This window comes from Streptopelia decaocto (genome assembly GCF_964273445.1).
Source record: "Streptopelia decaocto genome assembly, chromosome: 1".
NCBI lineage: Eukaryota > Metazoa > Chordata > Aves > Columbiformes > Columbidae > Streptopelia > Streptopelia decaocto.
The window spans coordinates 99,471,319-99,488,884 of record NC_138663.1 but is presented as its reverse complement, the minus strand read 5'-3'; positions in this window follow the sequence as shown (position 1 = coordinate 99,488,884).

Sequence of the window (17,566 nt, the reverse complement as noted above, 5' to 3'; positions counted from 1 at the left end):
GAGATGAGAAGGCTCAGGAAGATGTTATCAATTTGTTTAAATACCTGATAGGAAGGAATGCAGAAGACAGAGCCTCGTTCTTTTCAGTGGTGCCCAGTGGCAAGACCAGAGGGAATGGGCCCAAACTGAAACTCAGGAGAGTTCATCTGAACATCAGGAAACATTTTACTGTGGGAATGACCACACACAGGTTGCCCAGAAATGCTTTGTAGGCTTCTTCCTCGTGGATATTCAAAAGTCATCTGGACATGGCCCTGTGCAACCATCTCTATCCTACCCTGCTTGAGTAGGGGGTTTAGAAAGCATGATCTTCAGAGGCCTCCTCTAATCAGTGGCTCTGTGATTCTTCAACTTACTGTAGGACTAGCATTTCATATAAATATTAATATTCTTAACACTGCATTGTGCACTTTTAGAAAAAGAAGTATAAATAGAAAAAAGTTGTATTTCACATGTCTAATATTAAGAATTGCTTGTGTTCAAAACTCATTCTGAATTCAGTCCTGGTGTTTCATTCTGTGCTAAGCTGCCATAAAAATCCATGACCTTGCTGACTGCAACATAACAAATAATGTCTTTTTACTATCATTGTACTTTTGGTGTTAGATGATGAAATGCATTACCTATTATTTATCTTCCATTCCCCAGAACTTCCTGAATATATAACCTTTCAGACTGGAAGTTTATGTCCAACTTCTTTGGAAACGCTACGTAGAAAATAGCTCAGCTATTCAAGAAGCCGTTGACCTGAAGTGCAGGCAGTGTTACAAAGTGTAAAGAAAGTGGCCCCATTTGAGTATATGAGTTATCTGAATGAGATGCTTTTTAAGTGTGCCTTCTAGTTATGTCTGTTAGACTAGGAATGAATTCTTGTCATTTTTTGCCAAAATGCCAGGGCTGAAAGATTTCACTGAATGCATAGACCTTGTAGTGTTTCTTGTACTTGAAGGTGACTTTGGTTCAGTGACTGCTGCCTTCAGTTCTTATCTTCACAAATCTTTGACTCAGATGGACTTCACACCACATATTTTAGAGGATGGGATGGCTATTTCTCTCTCCTCTAAAGCTTCATGTTAAATGTATAAACATTTCATGTATTTAACCCCTTAGTGTTTAATCCATTGTATAATTTTAACTTTGAAATGAAGAGTTAGGCATATATTATATGCAATAAGGAGTATACTTTTAAGATTCTTAAAATAGGAAATTTGAAGTGCTTCTGAAGAGATAGTTTCACTGGAAAAGAAATAAGTTACATATTTACATCCACAATTATAATTTGATTTACTGACTTTGGAAACCTAAATATGTATGACTGCAGATCCAGTCAGTTCCCAGTTTAGGTAGAGGAGAAGGGAAGGCTGTTGTTTAAATAAAAAAAAAAAAATCCAAATTAAAAAAATAATTAAAAAATGTCCAAAAAAAAAAATTCTTTATGATTGTCCTCTTCAGATGCTCAAGCACAGTGTATGTATTCCTCTGGAAGTCATATTTCACTTTTTCTAAGTGTATTAGCCAGCACTTTCACCAAAAGGGATCAAATGTTCAGATCAATTTATTAAATTAAAATAATTTTATTTGGCATCTTTACTGATGGAATAAGGAAACATTTTAGAAGAGGCTAGTGATGAAGCTGAAGCCGAATCCATCTAGCAGTATGTATCCACTTCATAATGTCCAGCCCTGAATGTCAACTATATGACTTACTGTCCCCTTTTAAGTGAACAGAGTTTAGTTACTTTTTATAACTACTGCACAATTAATGTATAAGGCTGTGATCTCTGTCATTTTATTCTATGGACTGTTTCCTTTTACATAATACATTAGCAGTGAAAAGTAAATTTGAAACATGATATTCAGCTTGCAATATTTGACTGAGGAAAGAAAAAATTCAACAATTTAAATCCTTTGTCAAACTATTAATTTCCTTCAGGTCACACATACATAACTATACCAAAGCAGCACTTCCTCAAGTACTTCATTATTATGCAAATTATGATAAGCTCTTTCTGTGCAGCTTATTTCTATTGTTGTTATTTACATAGATTCTATAAGGATTCTAAGCATTTTAAAACAAGTTTAAAAGACACTTTTTAAATTCAAACATTTTATGTTACAATCTTAGATATGGCACATAAACATTAAGGATAAGCCCTACAGCAGTAAAATTAAATCCTGACATGTAGATGATAGGCTACATAGATTATTTCAGTAATTATTTTTTCTTCAGAAAACATATAAGTTACAACTTTCAAAAACACATTAAGGATTTTCATTCTATTAGGAGATGGATGTACTTAATATGCATTATGTGAGTGGCATAGCTAGCTAAATAGCTATGAGTGGAAGAAGTTGCAGGGATTTGTAAACATGGGGGATATGTAAGGAGTTAGAAATAAGATCAGACAGTACACTGGGAGAATGTGAGGAATTCCTCTCTGACAAACTCTTCTTTAAATCTGTCATTACAGTAGATAGATATGGTATTACAGAACTTCATTTGTAAAGGAAAGAGGCTGTCTTAACCAGGGTAAAAACAAAAACCCAACTGTGTCCTTGTGTTTGAAGTAAAAAAACCAAAACCACCAACCAAACGACAGCCAACAACAACCCCAAAAGCCCTCCCCCACCCCCCCATCACTCATGCTCATACCTTAGTTACAACCACACGCACCACCTTGTTTTTCATGTCATTTTCCTTCCAATGTCACTGAAACTTCTTATTAGTGACATATCTTCATATTCTTGATTAAACTCATTTATAACTGGTCTGGATGGCTGGTCATAAGTCCATTTACTTGGCACAGTAGTACTGCTGTTTGTATTTCTTGTCTCATTCTTGCACTTTTTACAGCACTGGTGAATCTGTTACAATATTACACAAAATATATTGCTAAGCAGTAAACACATTTTAAATAAATACCCCATCTTTTTAGAGAACATATCCCTAACTGGGACAGCAATCCAGCATTTATTCTGATTTTTTTTTTTTTTAATGTATATCACAGTGAAAATGAAATGTGAAAATACTGATTTTAACTACACCTTCATGAACAGACTATTCATTATTATTATTCTTAATAATAATAAATGTTAGTGATATGTAAGGTAAGGTGCTAATGTGGTTCTTGTTTTACAACTTATCTGGTTCTAACTTAAGTGGAATATGGTCAGATGTGGGCTATTATGATAGAGCAGAAAACTTATGGTACATTTTGGTTTAAAATAAGAGTAAGAACTATTCTAGTGAATTAGATTTTATCTACTGAATTCTAAGCCTTTACAGGTTGTGTCATATAATGTGAAGGGGTTTTGATAGATAAAGATTTGTTGCTGAATTAGTCAGGCTCAAAGGAATCTCAAGGCCACTTCGAGAAGCTGAGAACAGAATCTGCTGTGAGAAAGAGGGGCATCTCCTCATTAACGGGGCCCCAACATGGCGTGAATCATCGGACATATCATCAGTGAGACTCCAGTGCATGGACAGCCCATGATACTCATTTAGCGAATCCATTCTTTGAGCATGGACGCGTGATTAGAATATAGTTGCATATATAAGGAGGTTTGTTTCTGTAATAAATGGCTTTGCGTGATTCACATTGAATCAGAATGCTGAGTCCTTTATCGTTCCAACAATATAATACTCAAGAAATAAGCAGAAAGCATCTGACTGTATAACAGTGATTCCATTTAAAACTTCTGTAATTCCCAGTGCTATCTTTGAAGATGTATGTGCGCTGTTACTTTAGAAGAAATAGAGTGTGGGAGTGTGGGGACAGACATTTTTATTCACTCTTTATTCTTACGTAGCACAAACAAATATTTTGAAGAGTGGATGAGATGGATGTTTTGGGGAGAATCCCCAAGTGACCGCTGTAATAGTTTCTCCATAAACCAGACAAAACTGTCATACAGATGTCATTGGGATAGGGTGTTGCTCTGCCCTACTCTGGACTTGGAAGCACAGGAAAAGTCTGGCAGAAGTAAGAAGCAAGGGAACAGCTGAGAGGACTTTTAGAATCAGAAAAAGCAGGTCAGACCTCGAGGTTAACAGCTCCATACAGAAGCTCCCTAAAGGACTTAACCAGCCATGACATGCTCGATTTAAGCAGTGGCCTGTAAGGGCCAAAGGGCCTTTGAGTCATGTAGTCCCACTTTCATTAGTTTACGCTTCAATTTTGACATAATGTACATTTTCATGAGAGGAAACATTTGTCATTTAGTAAAAAAATTGACCTTTAAAAGTTATAAACTTCCTAACTTTATAAATTTCACTGTCAGTCTGTGTGGTGGGTTGACCCCCGCCAGCAGCTGAGCACACACAGAGCTACTCCCTCAGTTGCCCACTCTCCCATCCTCAGTGGGACTTGGAGGAGAATGTGAAGAAACAAAAGTGAAAAACCTCATGGGTCAAGATAGAGACAATTTATCAGGTGAAGGAGAAAGAGGAAAAAAAGAAACCAAACAAGACAACAAAAAAACAAGTGATGCAGAGGAAATCACTCATCATTTCCACCTGGTGGACCAATGCCCAGTCAGTCTCTGAGCAATGGTCACCTCGGAAGCAAAAAACCTCCTTTCTTCTTCTCCCACTCCAGCTTTTATTGCTGAATGTGACATTATATGGTATGGGACATCCCTTTGGTCAGTTGGGGTCAGCTATCCTGGCTGTGTCCCCTCTCAGTTTCTTGTCCACCCCATCCTACTCACTGAGGCAGCAGAGTGAGAAGAGAAAGGCCATTCAGCCACTGTTCGGCCAAAACACTGATGTGATATCAACACTGTTTTAACTACAAATCCAAAACACAACCCTACGGAGGCTGCATCCCAGCCAGACCCAAGCAGGATTTCCTACTGCTTGCTAGTTGTGCTCACAGTGACTCATTTTAGGAGAGAGTAGGTTGGCTCACTTTTTATATTCAGATGTGAAATGGCTTCTGGCAGGCTTCTGCTGCTATTGTATTTTAACAAGTTTGACTGTTAATGTCTCTCTCTGGCATGAGTTTACTGTCTCCTTAAATATGCATACCGTGTCTCCTACTGTGTGAACAATTCTGGTTTTGATGTGGCTTTGAGATAACAGTACTTACCAACTGGTTGGTAAGAAAACAAAACCCAAACCTTTGTCAGTCTTTTAATTTATGTCACTCATACTGAGTCTTATATAATAATAATGAAGTTCTTGGCTGTGCAGTGAGAGAGAGTAGAGAGAGAGAGCTGTTGCCACTGTGCCAGGTTCTGTGACAGTGAAGCAGCCACTTTAAACTGTACAAGCTGAGAAAGAGAAGACAAGGTGAAGGAAATCCTGACATTCAGTCAGGACTTTGCTACCTAGAAGATCTCTGTCTTTCTGGATTTAAAATAGCTACTGATTTAAAACCATATTGATTCCTCAAGAGCAAATTTTCTTCCTCTGAGCAAGTTAGTTTTTTTACCTATTACCTCTTAGTCCAATTTAGACTGTTTGTTAACTTTTAAGGGAATCTGCAACAGTTGTTTTGAGAAGGGACATTGGTCTTCTATGTTTTAGGTCTTCTATGAATTATAACATTTGAACTACACTTGCAAGTATGGACCTTATAAACGTAAGTAAAACATGTTGCACTGTTGAGGGTTAGGCACAAGTGTAGTACCATCTGTGTCTTCACAGACTGAGATGCTCATTTTCATCAAGTTATGGCATAGCTCAGGTTTATTTCCTTTCAAATGGTTTCATTTACATAAAGGATATTACCAAGTAGGATTAGAGATATTCATTATTAGCTGGTTTTTAGGTTTTGGTTCCATAAAAAATAATTGGTTAAAATAATTATAAAGTCTTTCCTGAAGCGGGGAACATAGTCACAACTAGGAAAGAGGATTTTAAAAATATCATAGGAAACATAAGAATTCACCCTGGGCTTAGACAATGTTGTACCCTAAAACTTGTTTTCCTTTTCTCTTACAAATTAATTTCAGTTTTTCAAGTTGCCAGGGTGCTGCACTTCTGGCCAGGTAAATGCCAGGCAGTAGCCCACGCCAGCTAATGGGTGGGAGTTGGCATAAAACCCTAGCATGACTGGTTGATTGGCTGGAACACGAGTAAGACGAAATATGAGAAGACACTCATGTGTGTCTAAGGGAGCTCATGAAATTAGGAGCTGGAGTCCAGAAACATGGAGGAAAAAGGCTGTATTTCAAACTGCTAATCATTTAGGCATTTTTTTTCCCCATTCTCTTTTGTTTCCAGGTAAAAGTAAAAAGATCAGCCAGCAACACAGAAAATAGCTTCACAGTTGTGAGCAAGCTCAGAAAGGAAAAAATCCTCACCAATATATGTATATGCACATATAAAAAATTTCTCTGTATGTCACAGCTTCCTTAGTTATATTTTTTTTTTTTCATGCCCATGCCCTCAAACAAGCACAGGCAGGCACAAGCAGGGGGTTATACCTCTCACACTTTAGTTAACAGAAAATAGAATGACTCTTTACTTTATCAGAGGTGCATATTCAGGATAATCTGCTTATTATTACTTTCCATCAGAAGATGCCACCCTTCTTTAGGTTTGTAGTATTTATTTTTGAAGTTATTACTTACACCAAAAGCTATGATAACTGTAGTGACGAAGATGGTGTATCCAAGAAGAAGGAACCAACCCCACCAGGTCTTATCTGATCTTATACAGTCTTTGCATTTGAAATCTAAAACAGAGAGAAAGAAAAATAAGGATTTGAAAAAGAATAAAAAATCGGTTTTCTGATAAGGTTTCATTTGAAGGATTCGTGAGGATTGATCAGGCAGAACACTTGTCTTTATTTTTAACACATTTTCTTTGACTGTTTTTTCAGGTTAAAAGGTTGAGCTTCTTGTATGAGAATTGCTGTTTTCTTTTTACCTCAGACATGAGATTTTTGAACCTGTTGTAAGCTACTTATGCAATGGAAAGTAAACAAAATTCTCAGTTTACTAGAAGTGAGATATCAGAAAAAAACCTTTTTTGTGGAGCACATGCTTAGTTAATGATGAAGAAGCCATTTGAAATGACAATTATCCTACTAAGTCTGACCAAAACAAAAAAGACCAACAAAAAAAATCCTATACCAAACATATGCTTATGGTGCGATAGTCAAAAGAATTTCCTTGGTTGTTGTGTTTGTTTTGAGACTCGGAAGAATTTCATTGAATGATTGTTAAACATAATGTGAAATCTAGAATGAGGGAGACACTTTGAGGCATTTAGCTAGAAAATCAGATTTGTCTGGGAAGTCCACATAGAGAAAACTTGGCTCATCTGAAATAGTGTATTTCTGTCACTGAGATCACATCCCCAGAATGGAAGTTGGATTCATAATTAGAGGATAGGGGAAGAGTTAGAAAATGAAAATATTTTACAAACAAAGGAAGAAACTTCCACTTACCCCTACTTTCAAGTAAGCTATTTCTAAAACAATTCACACTGCTGTGTGAATTTACTGTTCATTTTTCAGTAGCTGGAAGAGAAAGCACAAACTACATATTTCAAAAGAGCCCATTGGCTTATAAAGACTGAAGAAAATTATTAAAATGATAATGAGATCATATCACTGTTTTGTTTTTTGTGGGTTTTCTTTGGTTGGTGGGGGGAGGGGTTGTATGTAATAAAGACTCAGCAAATGTTTGTGGAGGCAACTAAGAAAACATATTTAAAATAAATATTTATGTCATATTAATGGATTATATATATTTTATTATACAAAATATTTAGTATTCTATAAAATAGAGTCACTGTTCTACTGCACAGTGAACTGGTTTAGATCCAAAGAAAAGTCTGTACTTGAGAAGTGTCTGTGTCCAGCTGTATGAATAGTTCAAACAAGAGGTGTGCACTCCCTCCCCTACTCATACAACTGTAGTCTGCTTTTTCCCACCCTTCTTCCAGCAGAGGCGAGTGGTGGGAAAGAAGACAGTAAGGTAAGGCTGAAGGAAAGCTGAGTTCACTCTGCACATATCAAGTCTGTTTCTGTCACTCCCGAATGCTCCTTACCATGCACTGTCAGCTTGGTGCCATTTCCACGTTTGCCCTGGATTTTCTGTGTTAGCATCACATCGCAGAAATAGGAGTTACTGGCATTCTGGTCAACGTTGCTCAGTTTTAAGATGGAGAATCCCTTGAGGGTGTTCTTTGTAATGTGTACCTGTGGCCTGCCCATGCCATGGCTCGCCTGGAGGCTCTTCTGGTTGTGGCAGTTGGGACCCTTCCTCCAGTACACAACTGGTTCCTCGTTCTCCTCACCAGGGTACTCAAATACACATAGCATCCACACTGTGGAGTTGAGGAGCACGCTGGTATCCTCAGGGTATTGCATGACTGAAAGCTCTGGCCCGCTACTGGCTGTAAGGTGAAAATAAAAGACATGCAAAGAAAGAGAGGTATGTGCTCTTGGGCAGGGTTCTTGGCCAGCTGAATCATAGAATCGTAGAACAGTTTGAGTTGGAACAGACCTTCAAAGGTCATCTAGTCCAACTCCCCCTGCAATGAGCAGGGACATCTTCAACTAGATCAGGTTGCTCAGAGCCCTGTCCAGCCTGGCCTGGAATGTCTGCAGGGATGGGGCATCTACCACCTCCCTGGGCAACTTGTGCCAGTGTTTCACCAACATAGTTGTAAAAAATTTCTCCTCATGTCTAGCCAGAATCTCCCCTCATTTAGTTTAAAAACCATTACCCCTATGTGGACATAGCCCGTATCTAGATGTATAGAAAGCCGCAGCTACAGGTAAGTGTAGCAAAAGGTACACTTAAGTGAGGCAAAAACCAGTTTTGCAACAGTCTTCTGAGAAACAAACCATGCAGTCAGTATTCAAAACAGAGTTAGAAAGACAGTCATTAACTTTGCCTAAAAAGCGTGTACCAAATAAATTACATGTAGGGTATAAGAAATGCAAGCCCAGGAGATGACAAAGTAGGAGTTGCAAACAGAGCAGAAGACTAGATTAAATTTGTATACAGTTCCTATTATTCTTAAACCTTTAGGATGGTTTCATAAAAAAGCTTTGCTCTGGAAAATTTCAGACACTATTTTCAACTTGGAAAAAGTTCTAGAAAAAATACACATACTTTTACAAACTTAAAATTTTGTTCTGCAAGTGTCTGCACTTCTTCTAAAAATATGTTTCCTATGTATACAATAGTTTCTGGCTCAAATTTGGCTGTGTTTGTAATGGTTTATTAGCTATATCATTTACACAATTAACGATGACTTGATAGTCATTTGGCATAGTGAAGTTTATGTGAAAATGAAGGATGATATTAACACTCATTTTGACAACAGTTTACTGAAAAAGCTCTGAAAATACCTTCATTTTGACCAAGATGCAAAACTGAAATGCTCTTCACAATTTCTGTGTATGTGCACATAGTATTTTTAAAGGAGTTATACCAGGAGATACATATTGTCAATAGCACAGATATCAATATTAAATTAATGAAAAAATATGAAAAACCTGTTTCCATGCTGTGAATTTGGAGATCTGGGGGAAAATGGAAGTTATGATTGTCCTAGAGATCATTATCACAAAACAAGACAGGATTATGTTAAAATGGGATTAGACAAAAAGAAACTAAAGATCATTATTACCATAATCAAAAGTAATGTAAATACTCCATTGATTTTATCCTATTATTTCATTACATCATTAATTAAATATTTGCATGCCCCTTGTTATAGGCAAGAATACTGGAAAACAAGGTAACACAAGTACAGCTAAACAGAGTAAATATTAAAAATGAAATAAAAACAACTGTAATGAATACACTAGGAAAAAAAATCTATGCTTATTAAACTAAATATAAGTACTATCCAAGTTTACTCAGATTCACTGCTTGGAATATTTCTGATGCAATCTCAAAACTATCATCAATTTCCATATTTTTTTATCTTGAAAGTTCCTAATATAACATTCCAGAGCCTTTGGGTATTTTTTATTACTATTTTTCAAGTAAAATCTTGTATGGTTACTATGTGCACATATACTAACTGTATACACTTAATGCAGAAGGATGATGAATTGGTAAATGATGGGTATTTTGAGATAAAATTCTTGCAAATCTATAGTTAACAATGAACAAAATGACTGAGAGCATGCCTGAAGTAAATCTATTACTGTGCTCTGAACAGCTAAAAGGTAAAGCAAAACAAAATGTAACACGACAAGCAAACAAAAACAAAACAACAAGAGCAACAACACACAACCAGAAACTTAATATGTTGTCCAGTTGATCTATATATAAAAAATATCAGCATAGATTCCTAACATTACATGCAAAAATGTACCCATATTTTTCTCCTTTTTCAGTCAGATGTAATTTTAATTTCTGTCTAGTCTCTTAAGTACTTTTATACTTTTTTTTTTTCCCCTCATTTTTCTTCCATAAAACAGTAGCTTCTAGACTTTACAAAGTACAACTGAGCAACTGACACCTTCTTCCTTGATTAAAAATTATCACTGCCTTCCTTGATCACTTACGGTTTAGAGAATTATGGAGTAAAATACATTAAAAAAATAATAAAAATTTTTAAAATCCCGTACTTACCTGCAGAGTGAACAAAGCATGATATCATAACTGATATACCAAGCCACATTGTTTTACTGAGGTTGCTAATGCAGAGTTTCTAAAATCTCAGCCAAAATTAGTGATACCAAAGCTTTCAGAAAGCAGTTGAAAAGTAAATTGAAGCTCTCCTAAAAACATGTTTTTAACCTTGTTTCTAAGGGGAGGTTCTTGTGGTTTCGTTCACTGTTACTATTTCCCTTTCTACCATCACACATCCTGGACATTGCAACAAAGTAGCTTCTAATATCATAGTTTCAAATTTAACCCGACTGGGACTGTTTTTCCATTCTGAGCATTTTCTTCAGGTGACTGGGAGGAGGATCTGTTTTATATGGCAAATCTACTCAAAGTTGCCTAAGAAAGAAAAAGCAAAAAAAAGAAGCAAAAAAAAAAAAGCTTGGGAGCAGTGGTTAAAATGTATAGAGGAAAGTTTGTAATGACACTCAACTCTGATGCTCTTGCTCAATGTTCTGTTTGTGCCTTAAAAACCACATGAATGAAAATTACTTTACTTTGTCTAATATTAGCCCAACTAGACAAATCAAATGTACCTCAGGAATGGTTCACAATATACATTATTTATTTTTGTTGAAATGATACTGAATGCCCAGTTATTGTCCTGCAGTCCAGGATGCATTAACATTAGCTGCCAAAAACTATAACATGGTGAAGAGGGGAATGTAGTTACCCTTGTAATATATACCTTCTAAGTTTATAGAAGGCCATTAGTTTAGATCACTTCCTTGAAGCAACTTGTATAGACTATTAAATTTTATCCAGCAAAGTTACCCCTGGGCTTAACTAAAACGTGTTTTCATCCAGCTACCATGCCTACAGATTTGAATGTCTGGGTTTGACTAAGAGAAAGCTTCCATGGAAATATCCAGTTTTGACCTGAAGGCTTTGAGAATCTACCAACTGAACAGTTGGTTGCTGTGATAACTAATTACTGTCACGGTGAATGGCTGAGTCTTAATTGTTTTTCTCAGCTCTGTATTCAGCTTCTCATCACTGAAAAAGCTTTAGACCTCATCTACAGTCCTTAAAACAAAAAGGTGCTGAAGGTGATACTTTCACATTATATAGGATAATCTACTGATATTATTTTTCAAAAACACACAAAATGTGTGCAGGTTTCCTGCTGTAAGACAGCCCTATCCTGGAATAAGGCATCTGATTCTGTTTCTTGTGACTGGTATGCTTTAAAGCTGGATTCCTTAGAATCCCTTTTTTTCAGGGTTAAACTCAAGTTCCTAGTCTTCACCCCTCTGTCTTGTTAACAGATCCAAGGATACTCCTCCACAGAGTCCTACTGGGAGGTCACTGTCAGTTGATTTTCTATTTCAAATGCTATTTTTAGAGTCACTGCTTTCTAAAGGGGTACAGGTATACTAAGTGTTTCTTAAATAGCATTAAGGCTACAAACAACCTTCTGACTTTCCAGCAGGTGCTATTTAATGACATGCTCTCAGTGATAGCTTGCAGAGATATTTCTCAAACTGATCTTAAATCAGTCATTATATACTCTGATTTTAATTATTTTCACTTATCTCTTAAAGAATTATATTCTCTTAATTCACATTCATTCAAATGTACACCTGAAGGGGGGAAAGAAAAAAAAAAAGTTACCTCATTTTGTTATCAGCAAATAAGCAGATGTATTTAATTAATTTTACCAACATCTGAATATAAGAACATCTAATTGGTTATGATACTTATTGATTACATCTGATACTGTGTTGATGAGAGAAACAAAAAAGTGCAAAACTCTTAAAATTTTCTGTTTCTAGATCGTATCTCCTCAGATAACATTTTTACGTGTAACACTTTGAACAAAAGTGCTCAAAGCCCTTTAAGATACTGACTTGAATAAGAAATAACTGATTCAGATGAAACTGATCAAAGACAAACAGAAGTAATTTAATGCAGCTGGTCTGGGATTCACATGTTCATTTAAGTAGCTATTCAGTATCAGAACAAACAGGGTAGGTATTTTGTTGTTTTTCTGGGTTTGTTTTCTTCTTGTTGTGTTGTTGTTTGCCTTTTTTTTTTCTTTCTTTTTTTCCCTGAAAGTTAATTTAATTAATCAGATAGAGTTATTCCATATTCTAACTTAGTGTTTGATCCAATGAATTTAGCTCAGCTAAAGGTTAACCTGGTTTTAATAATATGTAATTACAATAGTGCTGATCTATACGCTTAAGTAGAATTTCAGGCTGTAAATAAGCATTTATTTATTGGTTGAGTATTGAGCAAACAGAAAGTCTTGCCTACAATGGTAACTAACTAAGCCATTGAAAAATGCTATTTTAACTGCCTTGAAGTTTATGCATTAATGTTATACAAGGTGAAAACTATATATTATTTTTCTAAAACACCAGAAAAAAAATGCTAATGAGTTGAAATCCTGTGAGGACTTGGATTTTCAGTTAACAACAAGATTCATATTCATACTTAATGATAAGCATGTGCTTAAGTCTTTGCCTATTCATTAAAGATGTTTAAGAAAAAACTATGTCCTATAGGAGCGACGTGCATGTGACATTAGTGCTTTCATGAAGGGAAATAAGATGACTTTTGTACTTAGCTGTGCAAGTGAAACTTGTGACCAAGAAAACATGAAAAAAGATTTGAAATAGTAGTTTAAATAAGATTAAATCTAAAAATGCCCTTATATGGCATAGAATAGGCCATTAAAATGCCATTGCATAAAAAGTGCTTTTACTCTCTAGTAATGGAGAGACATTAATCTGTAAATTTTTTCTACTTTTCCTGTGCATGAAAAGACTGACAAAGAAAAATTGTATGGTTTGAAACTTAAGACAAGTTGAGAACAGGACAGTGACCCTTTAACTCTTAAGAAGAAGGGCATAACTTTGAAAGATCTAAGGATTAAGGGATCAACATGTCAATCTACTTCAGAACCATCTCATGGTGATGAAAATAAGAATCAGCTCATGAAAATATTAGAGAGATACCAACATATAAGCATAACCATGTTTGATTTTTCTGTTGCTCCTGTATGGTTTCTCATTACCAGCTTCAACTATAATTTCACAGAGTTTAGAAACTTGAGTCTGATTACCTGAAAAGTATCTCTTCAATTTCCTGCTGACATGAGCATTAGATATAGCATTATAACAGTGAGAAACCCAATTAAAACCACCTTGATTCCAGATAATTATTATCCTTCCACATGACTGGGAAAAAAGATGGATGGATTTAATGAATAGGCTGTAGCTCCTTGATTAGCAGCATTGTTTACCACTATGCTAAGACTTATGTGAGTAGTTGAAGTCAAGAGTGTAACTGAATGGCTGCCTCACTGATCTATGCTTTCAGTCTGGAGGAGTGGCATAGTTAAGTAGTGTCTAAATAAAAAAAAAAAAAAAACAAAACAAACCACATTATTACACAATCTGTTTTGAAAAGGTAAAATTGTATCAGATGAGAAGATGAATTCTGTACCGTTTTCCAACGGAAACAATGAAAAAGGATAACAAGACATGAGGGAAGAACCAAACAATCTCAGACAGTAATATCTCTTCGTCAGTCTTTATTTTGAGGTATTTGGCCATGAGAAGCAATTAAGCATTTTATGAGGTTTGTGAAATGGGAGGTGAATGTGTCTGTGTGAAAGAAAACAGTGCCTTATAGTTTAGCAGCTACCCCAAAATATCTACTTTACAACACAGAACAGCTTAAAGTAGGTATCTCCTTAGGATATCTGAAACAAATAGAATAACTTGCATTCAGTTTATTGTTTAGATTTATTAATCATAACTTTGGAGTCTAATGAAGCAGATAAACACTATAAAAGCTTCCTAATGGTAAAGGACAGCAGACCTTGCAATAGCTCCTCTGGGAAGGCTGCACACCTTTCAGGAAGATGAGACAAGCATGTGTAAAGAATGACATGGATGTAGTGGATTCTGCATGGGACAGTGATGGAGGACAAGATTTGTTGCTGACTAGTACATATGACCACAGAATTTCTTTGTTTACTAATCAGATGTACAAGGTGTGAGGATTTCCACCACAGCGCAGTCTGAGACAACCTACTGGACCTTTGAAGCTGCTTTATTCCTAGTGATGGCTCCTGAAGACTTCAGAGAAAACCTGCAGGTTCCCCAGTTAATGCAGAGTATGTGAACTCCTGCTGGGCATCTCTGTAACAGCACATTGTTTAGGCTAGCAGAAAGTTAAAGGCACTGCAGGATCCAGAACATAACAAGAGTGAAAATTAAATTCAGAAGGGAAAAGCAAATACTTTAATGATACCCTGCATTCACAAATAGGAGAGAAACTGGATGAAATCACAGGTGAAATATGGAAAGAGTATGTAGCCTTCTTACTTATAAGCTTAGTTTAATTATTTAGCGGTTCTTGTTTCTTATGGTCAAAAGAGAAAATTCCATCAACACTAGAACATTTACCATGCGTATACATTTCTTTAGTAACCATTATGAATTAAAAGTGACATTAATAATTTGAAATCCGGAGACCAAATTTATGCATGGTTCCTTTCAGTAAGCAGATATGCACAGAGATGCCAACAGTGCATGTCAGTAGTAGGTCTACAGCTTGCAAATTGGATATAGAGCAAATTGTTTATGAAATCAGTTCATTTCAGACCTCAGGATTGTTGTGTTTTGCTAATAAATAAAAAACTACTGTTTAAACAATTTCACTGGAGGAAAAAAATTTTATTGGATTTAAAAAAATAAATGTTACGCAGTTATGAAAACTGTTAGTTAGTGAAAATTTCTGGGTGGTATCTTGGCTTCTGGTTTAATCAGAATACTTGGAGATGAGGAACCTGAGACTTCCCACACAGAGCAATCTGGAACCTGATAGCAGTTCATTGCTCTCTGTAGACATGTCTATACACAAAGCTGTTTTTTCCTCTGTGATGAAGCATGCTTCCATGTTCTGGAGGCTTATTCCCTATTCTCTGAGTAGGACTGGAATAAGGTGGAGACTAAAACACCTGCATTTTTCTATCTCCATGTGTAAGAAGTGTTTGAGCTGCCACCATACTCAATAGAAATGCTGTCAGTATATGCAGTGAGGACTTTGAAACATTTCAACTGACCAGATGATATCAGTCTACAGTATGCTGACATATTCTTCCTGGAAATTCTTTTCGTGAATCCAGTGCAGAGAGATTCAAAACCATAGTTAAATTTTTAACAAACAACCCAAGGAGGATAGTGACATTTAACTGTAGAAGGCTGCATGAATAAAATTTCTGCCAAAACCAACCTAGTGGTTCAACATTCTGATACTGGAGCTACCCAGAAGTGATAATTCCATAGTTTCACTAATAGTATATGATCCTCTGACATGTCGTGTATAGACTGACATCAATCTTTCACACATGCTTGGAGGATTCTTAATGTACATGGCCAGCTCTGAACTGTCTCAAAATGTAATAAACGTATTTTTCCATGATGTTGTGCAGCACTAGTTTAAGAAATGGAAAACTGCAGTCCTTTCTCAGCTTATCAAGGTGAAATTTTGCATTTCACAAGGCCCCAGAGTGCAGTACAAATCAAGCTATTAGGGAGTCAAAATACCCTTCCTTTGACTTTCTTTTTTCACCCACAGGCCCTTTACTCTCTTCTGCATTGACCATGAAGACCACAGTGAAGGTGACCCTCTGACTTGGAAATATTATTTGCCCTGCTAAGCTTAGGATGTTTTGCTGCAGTGCTTTTCACTGTCTATTGCTATACCTTAAAAGGGAAGCAGTCCATCAAACAGGCGGAAGCCAAACTATTTTGGTCTTTATAGATCAATATCAAACCTTTAAAATGCACCCAGAGATCTGAAGACACCTAGTGAAAAGCACAAAATTATAATTTTGTATATTCCCACAGATTTTTATGTTGGTTTTGGTTTCTAAGCTGGCTTGGGGTGCAACTACATTTAGGGTTCCCTGCAGTAAGATAATCTCAATATTGTAAATACAAGAGTCCCAGTAAACCAATGACAGTATATTTTTAGATAGGAGTTATCATATTCACACAGAAAATAAAAGAGAAAAAGAAGAAAAACACCTTCTTGCACACCTTGCTTATACAATGCTGATGTAACTGTGACATAAACTGGAGTTACAGTGGGCTGGAAATATCCCTGCTTGACTGTAAAAAAACTGGCAACCATGCACTCCCAGAGAAATCTTCACCCTGCATTTTGTTTTGAATAATTTACCCTACCAGTGATATTACAAATTTATCTGGACTGAGCTTCAGCTGCCCAGCTGTTACCTTTTCATTGCTTAAGAGTGTGATAGCCACTGTAAGAATCTCAGTCTCCTGAATTCTTCCACCACAGTGAAAACTCTGGAGTAGATGTTCCTACATGTCACAGTCCTGATGGCCAGAAAAAAGATGAAGCCAGGTATAAGACAATTCTTACATGAGATACAAAATAATTTTTTGTCAGAACTACCCCTTGAAACCTTCAACAGCAAAGGTGAAACCTCTTCAAGAGTAGCTCTGTTCACTGCTAAGTCAACAGGTCTTTATGCTTTCTAATATGAAAAGTAAATGACATACTTGCCAAACCTAATTTTAATGTTCTTCATCTGTTGACTGGAAAAGTAAAAAAAAAAAAAAGATAAGGTCTTTCTACACCATGTACCAGTTTCAACTTGACACTATTCACATTCTTTGGAACTGTTCCTTTGACAGAATCTGATAACTTTCCCCTTTTAAGAAAATATTAACTTCATCACCTAGCACTGAATAATTTTTTTTTTTTTTTCCCCAGTTACCTTCACAAAACACTTGAGCTGCAAGGATATGTCTGTGAAATATTACTCTGTTCCTTGAAGCACAGGTAGTTTCTCTAGTGCTTATGTCAGCACTGATGGACTAGTATTGAACATGACAATCACTCCAACTTATAAAGCACTGTGTTAATGCCCTTCAAATCCAACTCACATTATCCCAATATTTAAACATCTTCAACTTAAGTACTAAGC